This window comes from Mustela nivalis (assembly GCF_964662115.1).
Source record: "Mustela nivalis genome assembly, chromosome: 19".
Taxonomy (NCBI): Eukaryota; Metazoa; Chordata; class Mammalia; order Carnivora; family Mustelidae; genus Mustela; species Mustela nivalis.
In genome coordinates, this window is record NC_139038.1 from 8,581,529 (window position 1) to 8,598,677 (window position 17,149).

The window sequence follows — 17,149 nt, forward strand, 5'->3', positions numbered from 1 at the left end:
GTCCCCTCTTCCCCGTATGACGGGAGGATGAGGCCCCTCTTGATTTCTGAGGGAACTTTGAGTGGCCAAGGGGGGAGGAGGCACGCGAGTGTCCAATGGGTGTTTGGCAAGAGAACGGTGTGAGACAGAGGCTGGGCCTGGGGGACAGAAAACGCTTCTTGGGACACTCGTGTTGGGCAGGGGGTGCCGCGCAACGACAGCTCAAAGGGCCGGAGGACCTACTGGGGGCGTTTAGCCCACACTGTCCCATTCCACGGACATGAGCACCAGAAAAACCTGACCCACTGCCCGGGGGAACTCATGCTGCCAATTCAGGGACCTGGCATCGGTGTCCATCCTGTAGTAAGAGGTGAGAACTGACCTTCCAGGGTCCCCGGAAGGCCCAAGGGTGGTGATGATCATCCAGGAGACTTACGCACTGGAAAGCCCTCTTCAAAGGCCAGCAAGATCCCAGGGTGTGTGGACGTGGGTCCGGGCTGGGGGACAGTTCGGAGGTCCCCCTGAGAATTCACCACCATCAGCCTTCCTTTGGGAAGAGCCTGTCTTCGGACGGCCATGGAGACATGGCCGGGAGTGGGTGCGTTTCTCGTTTTCAGAGGAAGAAAAGGCATCGGCTGCCCTGGCTGGCTGGCTCACGGTGACACAGAATTTCTGGGTCCTTCTCAAGCAGGCGATGACATCTGGTAACCCCATTGTCTGCTATCTGCAGGGAAGAAAGTGTCAGACTCGAGGGGCAGATGGAGTTTGCCTAGCGTGTCTGTTCTCTTCCCCGCTGCCTTTTCAACTCTTCTTGGGAATGCGGCAAAATAGCAGCTGTTCATAATTTCATGAATAAAGAACTATGTAAATTTCAGCTATGAAAATGTGTTGCATCTCTTGTGGGCAAAGTGTGGTACAGGCTCCGGCTCAGTCTCTATTTCCATTTCATGTGCATCTTGGAGTTTATCGGAACGGTGTTCCGTGGGGCAAATGCTCAGTTTGGGCATCTGTCCCAGCTCTCGGAGGACAAGATTCATTGCTCCCCACCCCTATGGGCCAGAGCAAGAGGCTGGCGGGCCAGGTTCCCAGTTGCGGCCCCAGTAAGCGAGGTGCTAGTCTCCATGTGCTTTCTTTTATTGATCTGTAAAATGGGTACAGTGGCGTTTCTCTCTTTCGCAGAACACTTGCATGATAATTAGGTATTTGTGAACTAACTTCCAGCAACCTTTGGATGAGGAGGCCAAGCCTGCTTACGGTTTTCTTCTAAATACCTGCACAAGGCCAGACTTGCCAGCGAAGGATTCCACCTTGACTGGGTCCAAGCAGGTACACGCAGCTCCGTCACTGCCTTCTGCCCCATTTCTTCTCCTCCTGGGAGCTTCCAGAAAGTGTGTTCACGTGGCTTCTGAGAAGCCTGTTGTACTCTTTCCTCACGATCTTTACCAGCTCAGCTAAGAAGTAGCAGGACGGTCTGCCCTCTTTGATGGGTCTCATATGGGATGCCTCAAGCCTACTGGGAGTGGGAACCCCTGTGTGTTCAGCTCCTGGGAAGGGGAAAACTTCTGGTGATGCCCCCAAGAGAGGCACCAGACTTACTGGGAAGGATGACGGCAGAGGGCTGGTGGCCGATGGTCAGTGTCCTTTAACAAGCCATCAGTCCCCTGGGGACCTTGTTAAAAGGCACATCTTGGTGTGCCTGTGTGGCTCAGTCAGTTGGGTATCTGCCTTCGGCTTGGGTCATGGTCTTGGAGTCCTGGGATCAAGCCCCACGTTGGGCTCCCTGCTCCTTGGGGAGGCTGCCTCTCTCAAAAACAAAATCTTTGAAAAATGCAGATCTCGACTCAGCGGGCCCAAGGTAGGACCTGAGACCCTGCATTTCGACCCAACTTCCAGATGATGCCAACACTGCTGATCCCAGGACCACCCTTAAGTCTAGCCGGCCCTTGGCGTGTGTTCCAGCCCCATGAGCCTCACACTTCTGTGATCTTACGATCAGGTGAGTTAATTCCCCGGAAGTCCCGGTTGGCTTGGACCAGAAAAGGCGGAAAAGGAGTCAGAGAGCCTCCCTCTACAGGGTGCCCCCCCAACACCTCCCCATCCCACTTGTTTCCTGATAGAACAGTGACTTTTGGTCTTGTGATGAACAGCGTGACACTGGTTGCTTCTGACCCTGTTCGCTGAGGCTGTTGGGGGCCTCTTGGAGTCGTGCTGCTTTGGAAAGCTCAGCCCCAAAAGGTTTCCATGGAGGCTGGGGCTAGTGTGATCAGTCGGCTTCAGAAAACACAGTGAAAGCTCCCTTCCACAGTCAAGGTGAACAAAAGAGAGCAAGTTACAGGAATGCTATTGTGCCCACAGGAAACTGGCTGGCCAGGGCCAAAGGAATTGTGAACAAGAACTTGTTTCTGCCCAGTTGTCCTTTGTTGCCTGAGGCTCCCTCCATTCTCCAAGCCCAGCACTCTCCTGCACACTCCCCGTCACCATCTGAACTCCATCCACCGGGTCTAGCTGCCATTTTCCAAAGGCTTCCCTTCTCTTACCAGGTAACAGGTTGAATGCAGGGAAAACAGAGGTGGGCCAAGCACGGGGCCCTTCCCCATGTCGTAGCACGAAGAGAAAGCAACCAGTACACAGAGAGAGGGCTGAGGTAATCAGGGAGGGCTTCCTAGAGGAGGTGAGGTTTCAGGTGGGCTTTCAGGATGATAAAGATGAAGATCATTGGAAATGGGTCAGCGGTGAGGATAGGAAGGAAGTACAGAAAGCACGTCCCAGAAAGACCTCCCCAGGAAAACCTATTCCAAAAGCATGAGGGTTACAACGTGTGTAGCAACGTCCCAGGGTACGGCTGCTTTGGAAAAACAGTCTGCAGTTAATCAAAAGGTTAAACGTGGAGTTAACCTATGACCCAGCAATTCCTCTCCTAGGTACAGACTCAAAAGAAGGGAAAGTGTGTGGTCCCACAGAAATGTGAGCACGAAAGGAAGGATACATGCTACAACGGCGCTGAGCCTTGAAAACACCACGCCAACCGAAGGAAGCCAGACGCAAAACACCACAGATCATAAGAGGCCATTTATAGGAAATGTCCAGAACAGGCAACTCTGTAGAGATAGAAAGCAGTTAGTGCCAGGGGCTGGGACAGAGGAATAGGGAGAGGAATAAGGAGTGCTTGCTCATGGTCATAGGGTGGTGAGAATGTTCTAGAACGTGGCTGTACAACTCAGCATACCACACACCATGGAAGGATACGCTCTAAGTGGATAGAGTGTGTGGTACATGAGTTTATCTCAACAAAGCTGTTAAAAAAGACGAAAGAAGTAGCATAAAGGTAACTCTTGGCCCAAGAGTCATCCTCGTGTTCTTAAAGCTTTACCCTCGAGAGGCAGCCCTGGGACCCTCAGCAGCCCGTTCCCCCTCCCGGCCCGCGTTAGGTCGGGTTCTCCAGGAAGCAGGTTCTGAAGCAGAGACTCATGGGTAGGAAGTCTACTGGGAATGGATCGATACTTCTAGATCCATATTTGTAAGGAAAGCGGGCTTCAGCAGGGAGAAGGGTTGACCGGAGATGCAGTCACAAAAAGGCCTCGGGCAGTCCTATGGCTCTGGGATGACCCGTGAGAATTGTCACCCTTTGAGGCAAGGGGGCTGGCCTTCTTTAGTTGGGAGCTGCCTCCCAGGGAGGGGCAAGACCTTGAACAAGGGGTGGAAGTGGGGGGAGGGCAGTCCTTGAGAAAGGAGTCAGCTGAGCACTGTGAGCCCTACAGCACTCCCAGAGGAAGGCAGCCTGACCTGGTGTCAGTCTTGGAGGGAGGGTCTGGGCAGGGGCCCCATCAGTTACCATGTTGCCCTCCCAAAAGGCCGGACAGCCACTTTCCACCTGCTAAAAGCAAAGAGCTTTCTCTTCAAGGCATGAGCCTGCCCTCCTGGCCTGCTAGAATGGATAAAACAGAAGAAGGCAGACTAAAGGGCCCCGGGGCTGGCTCAGCTGGTAGAGCCGGCAACTCTTGATCTCAGAGTCATGAGTTCAAGCCCCACATTAGGGGTAGAATTAATTTAAAAAGAAGGCAGACTTGTTTCCAAAGGACCATAATAGGGATAATCTTTAAAATAGCAACATCAGAGCACATTTCTGGCATAAAAAGGAGGAAACTGATCCCCGCCTTGTCTCCTGCTTTTTTCCCCTGTGTTTTTTTGTTTTTTGTTTTTTTAAAGACCGTTTGAAAATGGAGATACCATCCACATAACATAAAATTGGCTCCTCCTTGTTTTTAAATATTTTTTTCCTCCCCTTCCGTCACTGGAAGGCATTTGGGCACAAGGTTCACCCGTGAAGAAGCAGCGACCCTGACCGTGGAGGAATAAAGATCAGCAGGAAGATTTTAGGATGGGAATGGCAACAAGCGTCATTGGACAATTGGCAAAGTCACTTTTTACTCCAAGAGATGGGAGGTCCCGGGGCACCTGGGTGGCTCAGTGGATTAAGCCGCTGCCTTCGGCTCAGGTCATGATCTCAGGGTCCTGGGATCGAGTCCCGCATCGGGCTCTCTGCTCAGCAGGAGCCTGCTTCCTCCTCTCTCTCTCTCTGCCTGCCTCTCTGCCTACTTGTGATCTCTCTCTGTAAAATAAATAAATAAAATCTTTAAAAAAAAAAAAAAAAAAAAAAGAGATGGGAGGTCCCTTGTTGTTTATATCTGCCCCTGAAAAACTTGGATGTATATAGGATAGAAAGAGTCAGGCTAACCCTTTAAATATTCTTTCAGTGTAAAAGAAGGGAAATTGACTTTAGGGTATTTGCTGAAGCTTTTTTTGGTGGTGGTGGTGCGGTCAGTGATACATGATGTCCAGTCCCACCAATGAAAGCAAATCGGATCATCAGATTTTCTGAGTCACCTGAGAAGCCATGATTTGAAGCCACCTTTTACTACCCAGAGTTCCTGTCTCCAAACCAAATTAAGCAGAAAAACAAGTAAAAAAAAAAAAAAAAAAAAAAAAAAAAACAAGAACAACAACAAAAAACCCTTAAATAATTATGGAAGTAGGCAGAAGTTTTTTTTTTTTCCTCTTTTTTTTGTGATCAAAATGGTTGATAACGCTTGTCTAAGGAGTGAAAAACATCGCATATAAAAATTTAATCTGAGTGTTTTCGTTGTTAAAAATCTCCTGTGAATCATGAATTATGAAAAACATGACCGGGGAAGGCTGTGAACAAGTTGATTCAAGTATCTCAAACATCTGATGATCTCATGCCCCAGTCCAGCTTGGTTTCTGGAACTGTCAGGGTTTTATCAGGTTCAGAGCTCACTGATGGCCTCATGCAGGCTCCGGGCCTCGCCCGCCCGGCTCCTTTCACACGGGCGCCAGAATGCTTGGAAGGCACTTGGGACATCACAGAGAGCCGGTGCCCTGTGGGGAAAGAGGGGGAGTGTCACTAGGGAATGGAGTAGCGGAGGCCGGTGTGGCTCTCCTGTTCTCAAACTCAAGGACACACCCCAAAAAAGAGGGGCTTGGTGCGATCGACTTTGACCTTGTGATCTCTGACCTTGGACTTTTCCCTGAAGCACGAACCTGGCGCCTTCCTTCCTTCATCATGTGTTTACTAAGCACCTACTTACTATGTGCCTGGCTTGTAGGTGATGAGAATGCAGAGAGAGAGTCCAGTGGCCAAAACTAAAAAAGTAACTGAAATAGGTTTTTTATTTTTTTTTAAGATTTTATTTATTTATTTGACAGACCGAGATCACAAGTAGGCAGAGAGACAGAGGGAAGCAGGCTCCCTGCCGAGCAAAGAGCCTGATATGGGGCTCGATCCCAGAACTCTGGGAGTCATGACCCAAGCCGAAGGCAGAGGCTTTAACCCACTGAGCCACGCAGGTGCCCCAGTAACTGAAATAGGTTTAAACAAACAAATTGCAAGTGACTTTTGACTCTGGGTAGGAATCTGTCGTTGGGAATGCCAAAAGATGGTTTTGACCTTGAAAGTCGGGGGCGTCTGCCTGTCCCAGAGAGTGGCTGGCTGAACTGTAGGCAAGAAAAATTGCCTGCCCCTTGCCTGGGGGGCTTAAGCTCTGGGCAAAGAAAGGAGTCAGCGGCAAAGCTGGTGTCCGGTGTCAGGAGATGCTAGCAAGCTAGTGTCCATCAGGATAGAAGGGCACTGACCTAGCAGAGTGGAGCCTGGCCATGCTGGGGCTACACTCTGTGTGTGTGTGCATTGCCCAAGCAGGGAAGTGTCTGGAGCCGGACAGGAGGCTAAGAGTTTTAACTCAAGGGAAAACGAAGGAGAAACTAAAAAGTTAGCTGGAGACAGGCCAAGAAAGAGTATTTCCGGATGCTCGCCCAGGTGGCCCTGCGGACTGTGAGATGGGTGATTCAGTCCCTATGTCCTGCACACTGGAGGAGACAGAAGCCAAGCTTAACGGCATGGAAGGGACATGAAAAACAGAGAGGTCTGGGCCCTGGTGCCCTGCTTCTGTTCTTTCTGAATGCAAAGCCAGCAACCAGCCCCTTGATATCCACTTCTATTACGTCCTTGACAAGCAGGACCTAGGTCATGCAGACCTGATTGGTTTTTTTTTTTTTTAAAGATTTTATTTATTTATTAGAGAGAGAGAGAGATAGAATAGAAGCAGGGGGAGCAGCAGAGGGAGAGGGAGAAGCAGGCTCCCTGCTGATCAGGGAGCCCAACATGGGGCTCGATCCCAGCACCCTGGGATCATGACCTGAGCTGAAGGCAGACGCTTCACTGACTGAACCATGCAGGCTTTCCCAGATCTGATTTCTTAATCACCTTCTCATCTCCTTTTTTCCAGTCCCACCTAAGACCTGGAGCAGCCCAGCCCAGCCCAGCCATGCCCTCTCGGGGTGGGGGCCAGGGGCATGCTGCCTTCCCCAAGGCTTGGTCTGTCTCCTTTTAGCTTGGCCAGAGGACTTGAGATGTCCCCATGAGCAGACTGAGAACGTCAAAGTGGAACCCCAGTGATGAGTCCGAGCTCCCAAGCATTTGAGCGTCTTCTGCGTACCAGACACCATAGCCAGTAACTTACACACGTAATACCTCATGTATTCGCCATCAAGCGTTTTAACTCGTCCTTGCTCCAAAGCACAGGGTCACCAAATACACTGTAGCATAGCTCTATCCCTCAAAATGGGTCCACAGTGGCGGACGGAGCTCAGTAAGGATGCCGCACCAGCTGTCAGAGAACTCTCTGGCAGAATGACCCGCTCCCATGCCCTTGCCCATGGGCTGCCTATGAATCTGCAAAATTAGCACCGATCACAGACCTTCAGGGTTGGGCTGAAGTCCTGGAACCTGCAAACGCTAACCCCACTGTGGCCGCGGGTCTGTGAATGAGTGCCACATCGCAGATCAGAAGCTCTCCACCTCCCCCTCTCCGCATTCAGTGTCTGTGACTGGCCCGTAGCTGTCCGGCAGGACAGTGGAGGGGACAGGTCTCCCACCCAGACCCGCTCTGAAGTCTGTGTTGTATTCCCCTCCCTTGCCTGTCCTCTCCGTGATGACTGCTCCCAAGTGATCGTCACGTTCAGAACTTAAAATGTCAGAATTCTCACGGGAGCGGAGATGCTGCTTTGCCTTTGCCTCCAAGAGGGTCTGTGGGAGCTGGATCGGACCAAGTTCCTTCTGTGAACAGAGCCTTATCTTCAGATCAGCCCTTCTGGGCTGAGTGTCATCACCCCCACTCTTTAGGTGGAGAAGGTGATTATCCAGTGGCCTCTGGGCTTCCTTCTCTCTGGCAGTCCCTGGTGGTAGGAGAAGGCCTTGCCTTGTGACCCAAGGACCTCAGCTACAGCCTTCCTGGGCAGAAATGCCCTTCTCCATCACCAGGCCGGCTTAGAAACCGCAGGTGTCTCCGGGGAGCAGGGGGTCTCCTGTGCGACTTCCCCGCCATTTGCAGGAGAGTCTGTACGCCTTCACTGCCCTATTCTACAGGGGTCCCAGCCTCGCTGCTGCTGGGGGTTAGCAGAAAAAAGACCGGGGACATTTAAAAGCTTGGTATTCCGCATTCTGACAACGGGGAGAAAGAAATGAATGAGACCCTAGCTGAGTATCCCTTGGCTGAATGTAAATCATATTACTACGTCTGCCTTCTCGTTCATTTACATACAAGTTCAATACGTATTTCCGAATTCCTGCCATATCAGTCAGGGACCTCCCAGAAAAGAAGAATCAAACACAGATGATTCAAGAGACGTTAACCAGGGACTAGACACAAGGTGTGGACCAAATGGAAGGCTTCAACAAGAGGTGTTGGGCTCCCTGAGATTAGCAGCAGCGGGAAGCTGTTACTACCCCAGGCCAGGAGGGGCCGGAGGAGGGTTGTGATAGATGGAGTCAGGGCGGAGGGAGGAAGAGACGAATGGCCAGGTGGAGCCCACGGTTTTGGAAGATCTGGAGCAGCCCAGCCCAGCTGGGTTCCAGAGGCAAAGCAGGAGGGAGTTGGAAGCAAAGCCCCTGTTGAGATACATCATTCCAGGGGCTCATTCTGTCGGGAAGCTATGGGAGAAGGAAGAGTGTTGGCACAGAAGAAAAAGTTAGGCTCGCTGGCTAAATCGGGGCTAGTTGGCTAATGGAAGAAATAGGAGAGCAGGTGCGGTGGTGGGGAAGGGTGGCTTCCGTCACCAACCTGTCCGTATCGATCAACTAAACCAATAACCACCAGCTGTCCCGTTCCCTGCGCTGCGAATTCTCAGCCATAATGTGTGTGCATCTGGGCCCTTAAGGAGAGTTCACGGAGGCTGAGTAATGTTTGGACGGAGAAAAAAAAATGATTGCATTCAGCAATATGATCTTCAGAAATCGACAGCTGGTGATGGAGGAGCCTTCAATCTTTTATTTCGTCTCGGGCTGAGCAGCGAAGTCTGGTGTTTAACTGTCTGTTGTATTGATTTCCAAAACGACAAAGAAATTTCCAAAGCTGTCAAACAAACGGGAGACGTTTATGAAACGAAGCTGCGTTTCCTTGCAATTTATGATTCCTCCCTCATCAATGATGGATATTTCATTAACGATTAGTCAGAAACTCGAAGCCAACTTTGGAGTCTGTCATTGAGAGCGTTCATATCCATTTCCGTAGAACCGGAGAAATAACATTCCTATAAATAAAACAAAAGCCTAGGTCCGTAGGCAGACAACGCGCTGCAGAAAAATAAAACATAATTTCCAAACATAGGCAATTACGAAAAATAGAACAACAAAGCTGGTGATGTTTCGAATGAAATTCCTAAATGTACATTTCATTTAAGCTTAATAAAATATCACTTATATTGCAGTAATACCATTTAATTATTAAAAATCCTATCCAACCAGATTAATAACTATGTAAAAGATGCTTGTCTAAATTCTAAATTTTTCCTCCACTCAACAGTCCTTCATTATGAAGACTATCCCTCATTTTAGAAAGGATTTTCTTCTGTCCTTCAAAGACCTGCTGTTAACTCATTTTTAACACTGTAAATTATTTACATCAAGATCTTGGAAACGGCAAAGCAAAATAGAGGGGATGTCACTGATGTATCATTTCATGTTTATTTTTCACCTACTCTGTCTTACTGGGCTCAGGCGAAATCTTAAAGAAACATCATTTGTAACAATCTACAACTGTTTTAAGGATGGAATCCAGACGGTGCTGGGACTTGAGCTAGGTAATTTTCCCAGACACTGGACGTGTCTTATCCTAAATAATTTCTGCAATAGGTCCCTGAGCTTGCCCCCATTTTGCAGACAGGCAAAGAGAGGCTCAATGCAGCGACCGAACCAGGAAGCAGCACGACCTGCTCTGACCCCTCACGTCCCGCTTCACCATTTTGTGCTTTCTCCATTAAATCATGCTGCTAAGACAACTTGTGATAATTACCTCCTATAATTCCCAACCCCGCCGTTCACATCAAATGCCATTGCCTTGTGATTTGGCTTCCGTTGGATCTTAGCAATCTTAACGCCTGATAACAGTAATGGTGCCAACCCCCTCCCATGACACACTGTGTGAATATATCTAAATTGATGGTTTTATTCATTGGTGACATGCCTTGAAAATTCAATCTTACAGGGTAAGAGTTTGGGGACTTGGCAACCAGACAGGATATGCTGGGAAGTTTCTGTCTGTATTTAAAATATGTTTGTGGCGTTTCTGTGTCTTTCTGTGGTTGCTTTTAACTCCAGGGGCATTGTAATGTTGGCCTCAGGACACTAACCCATCAGACCTCAGTCCCTCAGTGCGATTTGTTTTGGGTGGGAAGCCTGTTTTTATTCCCTAAGATTTCACTGCCTTTTTTCACGGAGTTTGGGCCTTCGAGGTTTTGGGCCAGAGAGAAGCTTCCGGGAGTCACTTGACCACCGAACCATGTCTTGGAAGTCAGTAGGAGGAAGCCAGTGGCTCAAAAACCTGAAAGACAAGTCCATTACTGTGGTTACAGAAGAACCCAGGACTCAGAAGGTAGGACGTACCCGAGGGTCCCTCCTGCTCTGTGAACTCAGGACAAGGAGATAAGGGACTTCTGCTGACGGCCCTGTCTCTTCCAGAACTTAGCAGACATTGAAGGGACTTAATCCTGAGACCCAAGAGAAAGCTTCCAGTCTGGTTCTCTACCTCCAGGGGCAGAGCTGGCTTACCGTAGGCCATTAGCATCGGAACTGCTGACCAGAAAACTGGTTAATTTCAGGTCGTCCATGGAGATCCCAACGCTGTCACTTCCTGGCTTCTGGTCATGATTCCTGGGTGCGTTAGGAGGGGGACAATATACAACAGTACCTGCTTCACCTTTTTTCTTTTTAAATGAGCAGCTTTCGTTCTGAGAACAGTTTTAGATGCACAATCAAAGTGAGCAGATGGTACAGAGATTTCCCATATACCTCCCTCCCCTCCTCTAGTTTCCCCCATCTTTAACATCCTGTGTCAGTACGGTACATTTGTTACAGCGAAGGACCCATCCTGATGCATTATTATGAACTGAAGTTCACAGTTTACATAAGGGTTCACTGATAGTCTATGAGTCTGGAGGTGTGCATAAGGTCATGTACGGACCATTGCAGTATCATACAGGGGAGATCTGCTGCCTCGAACCCCCGGTGCTATGGATCCCTTCCCTGTGCAGTTTCATTATCCTGGAGTTAATCGAAAACCACACTCCAGGAACCAGAAAGTATGAACAAACATCACACTCCCAACGGGCTACGAACATTCTATGATGGATCTGGGCTGGTAGACAAAAATTGTAACAGCAGAGAAAAGAATTATAGGCAGTAGAATGTGAAATAGGGTTGCTGTGGGAGAGTCCATCTTCCCTGGGTGAGGTCCGAGCCCAAGTCTGAGGCTCTCTTTAATTCTCTAAGGTAGGTACCATAATTGTTCTATTTTACAGATGGGGAAGCGTAAGCAGAGTTAGAGCCATCTTGGGCCCAAGGACACAGAGAAAGATCCTGCTACATCTAGGGTTTGAATCCAGGCTGCCGGGAATGGAGGAATGTTCTCCTAACTTCCATCACCAGGCAGGAGCTTGCTGCATCATTATTGCTCAGTTCACCACAGCCCTGTGGGATGGGTTAGCTATGGTTCAGGTTACAGGGGAGGCCACAAATTCTCAGAGAGGTTAAGCCACCCACTCAACGTCGCCCAGCAGCCCCAGGGCTCCCGGGTCCTCTGAGAAGATTTAGCTGGTCTCTCTGTTGGCCCAGTGGCCGTTCCAATTGTTCCCCGGGAAGCACGAGGCAGGCAGCTTTTAAGAGAAGCAGCGACAGGAAATTTGGTCTATTGTTTGAAACAAGAGGTGCAAACAAGTCTCCGCTTTGGAGCGCTGAATAGCAAATCCCGCCGGGAATGGAAAGGCGAGGAGCTACAAGATTCCTGAGCTGGTGTCAAATGCACACGGGCGGTGGCGGGAGGGCAGGAGGGGAAGAGGTGGCCCTCGGAGAAACTGGGGCAGCATTTGTTTGAAGAGAACGTGTCTTAAATAGATCAGGCTACAGAGGACAGCCCGAGGGCCACAGGGGTCATTTCTCTTTTTTTTTTTTCTCCAAGGCAACCTGTTTTTGAAGGAAAACACCACCACATCCGAAGGGGAGGTGGGGGGTGTGTTGGGAGGCAAGTGGCTCAAGGGCGAAACGCAGAGCAGTTCCCAAAGAAAACCTCACCAAACCCCACCACCTGGTTCGCCCTGGTCGGTCATAAAATGCTATCGGATCAACGGAGCTTGTGTGAACTAATCCCACCTCCCACTCACAGGTCGGCGTTGCATTTAGGAATGAGAGAGGGTAGGATACGGGCTTGGAATGACTTGTCATCGCTTTTCGGAAGGGCTCGGCTTAGCCTCTGATAGCGAACGCGTGTCCCCACCCTCCCAGGCGCACTTGTAGCCAGAAGGGGGATCTTTGATCAGATATTTGCCCCAGACGGTCCATTAGACCAGACTCCCCTAAGGTGAAGAAGTTAAGAACCCCATCAGCAAGGAGAGTCCCCAATGCTGGTTAGGACAACACACCCCTCTCCCTTGCTGCTTGCCTTGCCAAACACCCGGTCTGGGCTGTTGGACTGAAGGCGACTTTTGACTCTCCCGGTTTTGCCTCTCATTTGTAATCGATGTCTCATTCGAGACCAAGGCCAGGTTATCAATCTTTATTATAGATGCCCCAGACCAGGGTGTCTGGAGCCTTCACAGCCGCAGAGAAATGTCCGGAGACAAAAGCTCCACAGGGAAGGACTGCCGGCAAGCAGGTTGCTGTAAGGTAAGGTGGAAGGGATTCCCTCCCGGGCCAGCAATGCCCAGGACTTCCTGAAGGGGGGGGAAGAGAGAGGCCACCTGTCCCAAGTCCCAGGTGGGTTCCCTCCTACCCGGTTGGGGCCCCGGGGCTGGGTGGGCTGGTGACGGGGCAGCTTCAGGGAGGTAGAGGGCCAGACCCTAAGACCAGACATTGGAGACGTCTCCTTCCCTCTCTGATTCCCAGTTTTCTCATATATCAAATGCTCCGCGCCTGGCAACCCTGCTGCAAAGATCAGAGATAACATGGTGTAGGTCCTAGATGGCAGGGGCTCCCCATAGTAATTGTTGTTGTTTGGTGGTTTTATAGACAAAGGTGACTCTTCCAGGCTTGTGACTTTCAATCTGGCCTTTTCACCCTCAGGACATCCATAGATAACAGGATATCCTGCATGGCTCTATTCGTACGTAACCTCTTCCAAGAATTTCCATTAATCTGTTTTATTTGGGGGTCTCCCAAGGGGGAAGAAGACCAAAGGAGGTGCATGGCTGAGAATGGGGCTGGGTGCCTTCGACCCTGGTGTCTCAAGAACAGGGTCTATCCCCTATGGCAATGGACCTGCCTGCAGTCGGGGTTTCCTGGGGACCCCCCCTCCCCATCAGATGTTATGTTCTCGCGCACATCAAATAATCTGTAGGATGGAACCAATGACATGTTTACAGTGTCTTCTCAGCCAGATTCTCAACTCCCTCCAAGGGCAGAAGCTACTGGCTTTCATTTGGCTTTCTATACCCTCCCCACTGCCTCGCCTTCCTGCCTGCCCCTAGTGCGCATGTCATACACACACACACACACACACACACACACACACTCACTCTCACTCACTCACTCCCCACCAGCCTGACACAGAGCTGAGCAGACTCTAGTCCACATCCCACTTGGGAAAGCAGGAAGCTTTGCCTCTCGGTCTGGGGTTGTGGTCTCAGCCCTGATTTCTGAAATAAAAGGTCTGGGGCGGGAACGGTAAACAGAGATTGAGGCTGAATGTAAGAGTAGCCTTCGGCCAAGGTCAGACCTACCAAAGGTTTCATTCTGGTGATAAGCGCTTATGTTGCCAAAGCAGAGAGGCTGAAGGGTTACAGTGCTCTGTGGTAAGAAGGGGGCACGTCAGGGAAGCCAAAGTCATTTACTGGTTAGTAATGACGGGCGTGGGATGAGCAGGCCACGAGGGGAGGTTCTGTCTCCCTCTGCGATCTCTTCCCAGGGTGCTCAACCATCCTGCAGGGAAGGAGCAGAACACTCCCTTGGGCTTCAGACCTGGCACACAGGAGGCCCTCGATTAATATTTTTTGGAGGAATAAATCCATAAAAGCCTCCGTAGCTTCAAAAAGGCATGTGGGAAGGGGCCGGCTGAGATCACGTCCTTCAAAGGTTGTCGGAAAATGGAGCAGGTGCCTGGCAACCTGGTTGAGAAATCCAGCCCCCTCCTCAAACAGCTTCTGGGTGCTCTGAACCTCAGTCTGCTGGTCTGTGAAATGGGATTCCAGGAGCGCGAAGGCCGGGAAGCGAAGTTAGGGTGGGTGGGGGTCATTGCCTCGAATGAGATTAAGCAGTGTTTCGCTTTCATGGGGTGTCTACTCCATACAGGTAAAACTCAAAGCATTTTATGGAAGTTTTCTGAGCTCTTCCTCACGGCACACCATGAGATGGGCACCTCTCTTGTGCACACTGAGGCCCCCTCGGAGATGCCACCAGCATTGGGTCATCCGGCAGCCTTTAAGATGCCAGCCTGCTCTCCACCTCCTGGGCTCCCAGCTGCACAGCCCCGCTCGCTGTTTCCCATCTTTGCGTGGGTTTAGTCTATGCGACACTCTACGTGCTTTTCCTAGCCCCAGGCACCCTCTGTCTTCTTGCCACCTCTTCCCTGACACCCTGTCCCACACCCCAGCCCAGTGCCTCTAACGTCTTTGGCTCATTGAAACTGAGAAGGCATCTCAGTTCACTGCTCTGATCAGAGCTAGTGCTATGGGGGCGCCTGGCTGACTCATTCCATAGAGCGGGTGACTCTTGATCTTGGAGTTGTGAGTTCAAGCCCCATGTGGGGAATAAAACTGACTTAAAAAAAAAAAAACACTTTTTTTTAAAAAGTGAAACTTAGAGCACATATTAGCGTTTCAGTTTGTTTCCTGGATATTGTTTGTCTTCTGCTTCAGTTGAATTGTTATTTTTTTTTCCCACGTTGAAAAAAAAATAGTTATTTTTTTACTGTTATTATGGACCTGTTCCCAACAAAACTGTAAGCTTGGAAGGGCTGGGACCTTGTCCGCGGCTTCTGTGTTTCTTTCTAGTTTGGCTTAACAGATAGTGTTCGGTGATTAGACAGCGAATGTTCCAGCATTATTGGTGACATCCTTATCTACCCCCAAAACAACTTTTGGAAAGAACACAAGGAGCCTACACGGCCACAGTTTGGCTCCTGGCACTATATCCGTTGTGCCTTCCGCCACCGACCATAATGACTTCAGTTTTTCTCGAAGGCCTTTGTATTTTATATTCACTTCAATTAGTATTAATAGAACTACACTTTGTACCTTTATGGGATCTTTCGTTGGAGAGCTCAAAAGCATTTTACAAGAAAGTATTAATTATTCCTACTTTACAGGCAGGAAACCTGAGGCAAAGTCAGTGACTCAGTGGCAAAATTAGGACATGATTTTTCCCTCTGTTTTCAATTGTCTATTTTAATCACTAGGTCACGCTACCCCTTCTGGTTAGAGTTAAATTACTGTTTAAAAAAAAAAAATGCCCTATCAGCCTTTCTCGCCGTCCTTATTTTGAATAATATTCACTATTTTCCTGTGCTACAAAGATAGCATAGGCTCATGTAGAAATTATACAAAACACAGGAATGTTAAGGAAGCTAACACTTACCCATCGAGTCCTTGTCCAGAGACCGGCACAGTTAACACTGAGGTGCTTTATCTTATGGTATTTTGTATGAATACAGAATATGCTGTTCTTTGCAGCTGGGCTCACACTATGGCCTGTTTTCCTCTTAGAGAATAAACATTTTCTTGTGTTGTTACCTATTTTACAAGCATAACTGTTAATGTGCAACATTAATGTTGCACATTATTTCATCCATTCTGGATGGACAGTGGGCACTTTTTTTTCCTGTGTTGCAGGACACTTCGGTCTTTTCATTTTGTTTTGTTTCTGTGTTTTTTTTGTTGTTGATGTTGTTGGTGGGTGGGTTTGCTTGTTTTGTCACCAGAAGTACTTCTGTGCTGAAAATATTTTCATTTCATTCTTTTATTGGACATTTTTGCTTTTCAGATTAGACGTGTGTGTGTGCGGGAGAATATTTTAATTAGAAAAAATGGTTGCTAGATTAGAGACCCATTCTCCTGGCTTTTTTCTACCTCACACAAAAACAACATTTTGACATTCTATGAGATCCTGCTACCTGCTTAAACCTCTAAAGATATTATAATACAGAGCCTCAAAAACTGACATTAGATCAAATATTTAGCGTGAATGGAGCTTGAGGGAAAGGGAAAAGTTTTTTCCTCGCTGCTAGAAATAGCAGCTTCCCTATTTTCCAGTGGAACAAGCTTTCAGGATCTTCCAAACCACAGTTACCCGGGGGGGAAAAATAATATCCAATCCAACAGTGCTCACGACAAAAGAAAATCTAATTACCTTTCATGAAAACAAATCTTCATTCAACTCCAACCATATAACTGTAGAGATGTGTCATAAATGATCTGGTAGAGAAACAAAACAATACTTTGCTTCATGTTGCAAATGTGATTTTTAAAAAAGCATGTCTCTACTCTATATGTCTTGGCACCAGGGACCTAACTATATAGCTGTGTATTTAAAATATTGGCTAGCAAACTGATATTGTACAAGCAATATTAATAATGAAAGGTCAGTATAAATATAATGCTAATGGCTCATAGCTCCCAGGAGGAAAGAAAAAGAATTAATAAAAGGTCTTAGGGGCACCTGGGTGGCTCAGTGGGTTAAGCCTCTGCCTTCGACTCAGGTCATGATCTCAGGGTCCTGGGATGGAGCCCCGCATCGGGCTCTCTGCTCAGCGGGGAGCCTGCTTCCTCCTCTTTCTCTCTGCCTGCCTCTCCGCCTACTTGATCTCTGTCAAATAAATAAATAAAATCTTAAAAAAAAAAGATCTTAGCATAGCATATGAACTTTACATTAAGCAAGATAATAATAATATTTATACAGTACTTTACATATTTCAAGCCTTTTCAAACTACTGTCGATGTACACTATTAATTTCTAGTGATTCAGCAATGACATCAGTGGGACTCATACAGGAAGGTGTTTATTTCCACAGGGCATAGGAGATATGTAATATGTCATTAACACGAGCATCTCTCGATGAGGAAAAGGTAAAAAGGGGGAGAAAGAGATATGATATTCTAGTAAACTCAAAAGTTCAAG